This window comes from Bison bison, unplaced genomic scaffold (genome assembly GCF_000754665.1).
Source record: "Bison bison bison isolate TAMUID 2011002044 unplaced genomic scaffold, Bison_UMD1.0 scf7180017864524, whole genome shotgun sequence".
Classification (NCBI taxonomy): Eukaryota; Metazoa; Chordata; class Mammalia; order Artiodactyla; family Bovidae; genus Bison; species Bison bison.
The window spans coordinates 527,522-534,281 of record NW_011495075.1 but is presented as its reverse complement, the minus strand read 5'-3'; the positions used below and the strand labels follow the sequence as shown (position 1 = coordinate 534,281).

Here is a 6,760-nt window from a genome sequence, read left to right as displayed (position 1 = left end):
CACCACCTCTCCAGCCAACTGAGATGGAAGTCCTGAGACCAGTCCCCACTTGACCAAAACTTGTCTGCTATGCTGAGTGGGCGTAGAATTCGCCTCCTCGTGGGCACTGCTCAGCCTTAGCCCAGGTCACGTCGTGCAGAACTGTCTCCCTGGCACACAGGCTGACTGGCCCCCCCCCGTGTAAACGTGCGCCTTTCCGTCGCCTGTCCTGTGAGGCCCACGCGTGCAGTCTGGGGTCTGCAGTGACCTGGCCTCAGGGTGCAGTTCCGGGCTCAGCCTCTCCATGTGTAAACCCCCAGGCACGCTGTGCCCCGTCGGACCGTCCCACAGGAGCGTCCTCGCCTGCCTCCTGTCCCAGCCAAGCCTCTGCAGGGGTTCCCTGGGAGGCTCCAGTCCCATCCCCTGCATGACGAACAGCGAGGCTCCCGTGTGCCACAACTAAACAAACAGACTGGAAAACTAAGTGGCCCTCGCCAGTGAGTTCCGGACTCTCGGGTTCAGCCTGCCAGGGGTGGACGTGGGCCCGCGGGGCAGAGGGCAAAGCCACTTGTTTGTTTCTACAAGCGCTTCCCCGGTTTCTCCAAAAAAGGGTTTGCTACAAGCTTCTTGCCATGAGTCACCAGACCAGTTGGCCAGAGACTCAGGTCCCTGAGGACCGCAGAAACACCAGGCCGGGCCGTTCAGGGTCGAGGAGCCGTGGCCAGACCCTTGCTTCTGCCCAGGAGGGGGCTCCGAACCGTCCTGGGGGGCGTCCTGCCTGGGGCCGGCCCAGCACAGCCATGGCCCCCACCGACCGGAGCCCCCTCCTCTGCAGGGAAGCGCCCGGTGACACCAGACGGGCCCTCCCTTCTTTGTGAGGCTCTCGGAGCTCCTGGCAGGGGTCAGGCCCCAAAGTTGCCCCGGGCAGGTCTCCCTGCCCGGGTTGGCAGTTCCTGTCTCTCTCATGGAGTGCTGGCCCTGAGGACACCGGGCAGCCAAGGGGTAGAGTCTGCTGAGGTGCTCTGTGTGAGGGCCGGGCCGCCCCCTTTTCCAGAAGCTGCTCTCCGTCCCTCCACTCACAGGGCAAAGTGGATGCAGAGCTAGCCTGGCTGCAGGCTAGATGGTGTAGACGGTGCCCTGGGGCCCAAGTCCACAACCTCCCACCATCCGGGGAAGTAAAAATGAACTGTTTGCACTGGTCTAGGAGGCGGTGCCCACACCCCTCCAGCCCTTCTGGGAGGCCCGATATTTATCACTGACTTCTTAATCACTGGAGCTGGGCCAGGCAAGGGTCGGGCTTCATGGAGGGTCCCGGCACAGTGCGGCCAGGCTGCGTGAAGGGGTCACCGGCCACCTTTGTCCCCGCCCACCCCCCGCCCCTGGCCTAAGGTATCTCGGCTTTTGCTTTTTTCTTTTTCTATGAAACTGAAATATTTATTTGACAGCACTGGGTCTTCGTTTTGGCAAGTGGGTTCTAGTTCCCCAGTCAGGGATCACACCCAGGTCCCCTGCATCGGGAAAGCAGAGCCTCAACCACTGGGCCACCGGGGAAGTCTCGGAAACGGAAATATTTAAAGGCAATTTATTTTGTGTGTGAAACAACTTTTGTTTTTTTTCCTGATCATAAAAGTAATTCAGACCTTATCTGTTTGTTTGGAAAAATGTTAGACGGCCAGCTCCTAATACACACCAGATAAACCTGGCGGAACTCAAGGGCTGTACTGAGACCCCTCACAGTTAAGGTTGGGGTGAGAGTTTATCAGCAAAGAGGAGCAGGAGCCTTCCGAGCAGTGGGAGCAGCTCTGCAGAGGCCCATGGCGGTGCCCTCCATGGCAGGTGGGCAGGCGGGGGTCACGGTTTCTCCCATGGGGGCCGATGGGGGGCTGGAAGGTCCGTGCCCAGAGAGGCCCGAGGCTGTAGTGGGAAGTGGGACCTGCGGAGGGCAGGCCCTGGGAGCGTCTGCAGCGACCCTGGTGACGGCAACAGGAGCCTGGACCAGAGATGCACGAGGGGGCTGAGGGGTCGGGGGTTAGGCAGTCGAGGCAGGACCTGGCTTGGGTCCAGCGACGCCCCTTCCAGCTGAGCTCAGGCTCCTGGAGGGTCCCGGTCAGGCAGGTGACCCGCCTCACTCTTGCCCACAAACCTTCCTTGGCAGTGATGGGGTGAGAACTGTCAGTGGAAGGCGGCTCCAGCCCAGAGGGGAGCCCCCGGGAAAGCAGCAGGGAGCCAGCCGGTGGGCGCCTGGCCTAGGGGTCCGGTCCTGAGGTTCACGGGTCTCGTTTGGCACACTTGGTCTCTCCCCGCTGCTCTGCCTTTTGGACAAAGTGGTAAAGGCTGAGCATGAAATGTCAGATGGAGTAGGGTGGCTGTCAGGGCCCGGCCTCTGGCCTCCCACTGCGCCTGGGGTGGCTCCTGTTCACAGGCTCCTTCATGGCCGTCCTGGCGGCAGCGCTGAGCTGCTGGCCCATCTGCCTCCCAGCTCCCACCTTCCCCCGGCTCTGAACGTCCTGGAGACTGGGGCCTAGCCAACCCAGGGCCTCTGGGCTTCTGCTGGGCTGGGCCTACTTGGGGGAGGCCATGAGGAGCACAGCGGCCCCCTAGCTGTCTGTCTTTCCACAGGACTGCGGGCCCCCTGTGTCCTCGCCCAGCAGCCTGCCTCACTCTGCCCACACGTCAGACCCATGGCCTCAGTGGTTCTGGGCTGCAGGAGTGGCGGGTCAGGGTCCTCAGGACTGACCACCCAGCCCCGGTCATCCCGTGCGGCCCTCCTTACGCACACAGGCCCTGGGCGTTTCTGTCTCAGCGCCCGCCGTGTGGGAAACTAACACAGGAGGCGGAGATGGGGGCACAGACCCACTCCTGCAGCAGCTGAACAAGAAGCCCGATGGCTTCCGACCTTCGTTCCCACCAGGCTGCGTCCCCTTCTTGCCAACCTACCTTAGCAGAGGCCTGGGCACCCCCCCAGTCTAGACGAGGCCGTGGGCACCCCAACAATAGTCTAGCAGAGGGCATGAGTGCACCCTAGTCTGGCAGAGGCCGTGGGCACCCCCCCCCAGTCTAGACGAGGCTGTGGGCACCTCCCCAGTCTACCAGAGACTGTGGGCCCCCCTAGTCTAACAGAGGCCATGGGCACCCCCCTAGTTTACCAGAGGCCGTGGGCAACCCCCCTAGTTTAGCAGAGGCTGTGGGCACCTCCCCAGTCTAGACAAGGCCGTGGGCCCCCCACCCAGTCTAGATGAGGCCGTGGGCACCTCCCCAGTCTAGCAGAAGCCACGGGCAATCTCCAGTTTAGCAGAAGCTGTGGGCACCACCCCCAGTCTAGCATAGGCTGTGGGCGCCGCCCTCCAGTCTAGACGAGGCGTGGGCACCCCCCCCCCAGTCTAGAAGAGGTCGTGGGCACCCCCCCAAGTCTAGATGAGAAATCCAGGGGGACCAGGGATGGGACTGCCCCCCGCGCGTCCCCCACCCCTCGGCTCCTTGGGGGACTCCCGCCCTGCCATCCCCACACCCCAGGGCTGACCCTCCATGTGTCCCAATCTTGGGAGCCCAGGTACGTCCTGTGCTTTGGCCACTCCAGGAAGGGTGGCGAAGAGGCAGGAGATCTGAGCTTGACTGCCAGCTCCCCTCGCTCCCCTCCTCCAACACGCCATCCGCAGAACCTGGAAAATGTTAGCACTAACCCCCGGAGCCTGCTCACCCTGTGCACACTCTGTTCAAAAGTGGCAAGTGCTCTGTGTTTATCTCTGAGGCTCTATGGTGATGCGACGGTCGTTCGGGCAGACACAGGCTCATGGGGACAGTGCGGCACATGGGGATAGTGCAGCCCGAGACCCTCAGGGAGGCCATCCCAGGTGAGGCTCCCGAGTGTCCTCCTGCTGAGCCTGAAGCTCAGCTCACTCTGCCTGCCTGGACAGACAGCTGGACAGAGTGCTCAGGAGTAGCTGGACGGACGGCTGGTGTCAAGGCCTCAGTGCAGAGTTTGGGAAGCAGGATGCTGGGTGGAGGGGAAGAGGTTCAGACCCCAGGGCTGGAGGCCTGGCCTCCACGGGGGACTGTGTGGTCTTGGGCTTCAGCTTCATCTTGTGTGAACTGGTGACAATGACAGCCTCACGGAGCCACGTTGGGGCGGGGGCAGCCACCGTCTGGACAGTGGGTGTCGGAGGTTCCCTGGCTGAGGGTTCGGAGAGCAGGGTGTGTGTGTGTGGGGGGCGACAATGCCCTCCACACGTGACCGAAGCTGGGAATGCTGCCAAGGTCCTCACTGGCAGGACGCTGGGGGTCCCCCCCATCCTGGCCGGGCAGTCCCCAGGTGGCCCTGCTAAGCCCAGCCCCTCCAGGGCAGCCCCTCTGAGCCCCTTGCCCGCAGTCCCTGGGCTCAGAGCCCGCCAGGCTCCAGGATGCCCTGGCACGAGGCTCTCCTCTGTGCCCGAGGGGCACACATTCCAGGGCAGGCCCGCGGGTGGAGCCAGCACACGGCCTGTCCACCCACGGGCGGCAGGCTGGGCCCAAGCCCTCCCCTGGGTCCACGTGGACTGCTAGGGGACGATGCCCCCAGCCGCCCTCCTGACAGGCCCTGACCCGGTGCGGCCTCGTGCCGGGAGCTGGGAACGTGGGGCATCCCGGGCCTCAGACAGTGAGGGAAGGCTCCATGACCCACAGTGCGGGCCCCAGAGCCCAGCCAACCATGGAAACCCCACTCCCTGCCCCGCTTGCGGGGGCCAACCAGCCGCCAGTTACGGGCTGGAGCTGAGCATGTGTACAAGCCCTGAGCGCCCCAATTATGCTTCCAAGGAGAATGCCCGCCTTCCCTGGGGTCCCCCAGCTCCAAGCCGGTAGGGTTTCCTGCAAAGCCAGCGAACACTGCCCGTGCAGCAGGCAGAGTTTTTTCCACAGCCCCCGGGCCTGCGGCTTTCTCCAGGAAGCTCAGCTGTGGCAGAGCCACAGTTCGGTCCAACGAGCTGGCCTCGGCCTCCCCTGAGGCTCCTGCCCACAGACCCCCAGGGACATGGGCACCTCCGCCCCCCCAACCCCCAACCCCAGGAGCACCCGGAAGAGCTTCCCCCAAGGCAGCGGACTCCCTCGGAACTGAACTTCGGGCGAGCCCAGGCTCCCGTGCCTGGAAAGCAAGGGGGCTGGAGGGAGTGAGCACCCCAGGTCCCCATAAGTCCCGGCCCTGCGCTCCCCCTTCCTGTGGTCACATCAGCCCTCCAAGGGAGCTGCCCTCCCAGGGACCAACAGGGCCCCCAGCCTGTGGCCAGCTCCCCCCATCTCCTCCGTCCTGCCCTCCCGTGTAGACAGACGACCCTGACGGCTGCAGGGACTGACGTCGGGGTCCTCAGGGGCCAGAGCCTCACAGGAGAATGGGGTGGGGCGGACATGAGCCCAGCTGTGAGACCCCGAGGGGCTGGTGGGGAGGGCGGGAGCAGGACAGGAGGGAGAGCTAGGGGGGTTGAGCTCGGAGCAGGAAGGCCCCCGGGTGCTCTCCCAGGGCGGTGGAGCCAGAAGCAGCCCGGGAGAAGAAAGGCTGACATCTAAGGCTCCCTGCCCTACCCGAGGCTGTCAGCGCCCCCAGGACTTCGGCGAAGGCTGGGGACACAGAGCGTCTGGGCAGAGTCTCTGGGTCCTGCTGGGAGGGAAGGGCAATGGTCAGCCTCGCGGCCGTGCCCCGCCTGAGCGAGCAGAGCTGGTCCTGCACCCCTGCACTCCCACTCGCTTTGGAGATGTTCCCCAGGCTCTCCTCCCTCTGGGGGCCTGCAGACGTCTCCTGTAGGTGTCTCGGGCCAGGACCACTCCTCCTCAGGGGACAGGTCACAGGAAGGACAGAGAGGACCTGGGCTTGCAGGGCACGTGTGGGTGGCCAGGCCTGAGCGAGGGTGGCCATGGGCAGAGGAGGGCTTGGCCTCTGCCCCCAGGGTTCTCACCTCTAGGGACCTCCTGACAGACAGGCTCCCTCTGTCTCCTACTTTGGCAGTGCAAGTGGGAAAGGCTCCCTGTCCAATCAGACAAGACTCCAGGAGACAGGGCAGCTGGGGCCCGAGGGCACAGACACTGCGTCCCGCCTGCCTGCCGGAGACCTGTCGCCGGGTCCTGGCCAAGCGAAGGTGCAGACCAAGGGCCTGAGGGACTCGGGAGCCAGAGCTGCCTCTGACCCTGACCCTGACCCACTGCAGGCCTCTGCCACGCTTCACAGGGCCTCAGAGTTTTTCCAAGGTCATCCTTTCCACTCTCCTGTCTCCAGGAGGAAGTCCCAAATCACCCCCGTGGCTTCCCTCGACCCGAAAGCATCACTGCCTAGCCTCGTTCAGAGGCCTGCAGACCTTTGCCCATGGAGGTCCCGTCCCCCCACCCCACCCTCCCAGTGGAGGGGCCCGGGGCAGAAGCACAGCAGGATGCACCCCCAGCTCTGGGCTGGCTTCTCCTCAGATAAGCGGGGAGGAGCTGCTGCCCAGAAACCAGCCCTGCAGGGCGCGGGCCACTTCTCCTTTTAAGGCAGCATCTGCGTCCTCAGCCCCAGCCCCATCATTCCTGACTGTGTGGAGGAAACGATGATTAATCAGTAACCCCCACAGCCCCCGCCACCACCTGGTTTTCATTAGGTTCTTTTTAAAGGGCTGGTGCAGCCCCTCTGGAGCAGACACGCAGCAGGACCCAGCCCAGGAGGTGTGGGGGAGCCCGTGAGGACAAAGGCAGGGGGGTCAGAACACGGACCTGCTGGGGGCGGGCGTGGGCACCAGGAGGCAGGCTCACCCCTGCTGGCAGCGGGGATGGGGGGGGGGGGGGC

The 6,760-nt window shown here is 64.3% G+C and overlaps 1 protein-coding gene across 1 annotated transcript in view; it reads left to right on the top strand.

Annotated features, from left to right (window-relative positions):
• Nucleotides 1-6,760, top strand: part of LMOD1 (leiomodin 1 (smooth muscle)) — a 27,347-nt gene that overhangs the window by 14,633 nt on the left and 5,954 nt on the right. The window lies entirely within an intron of this gene.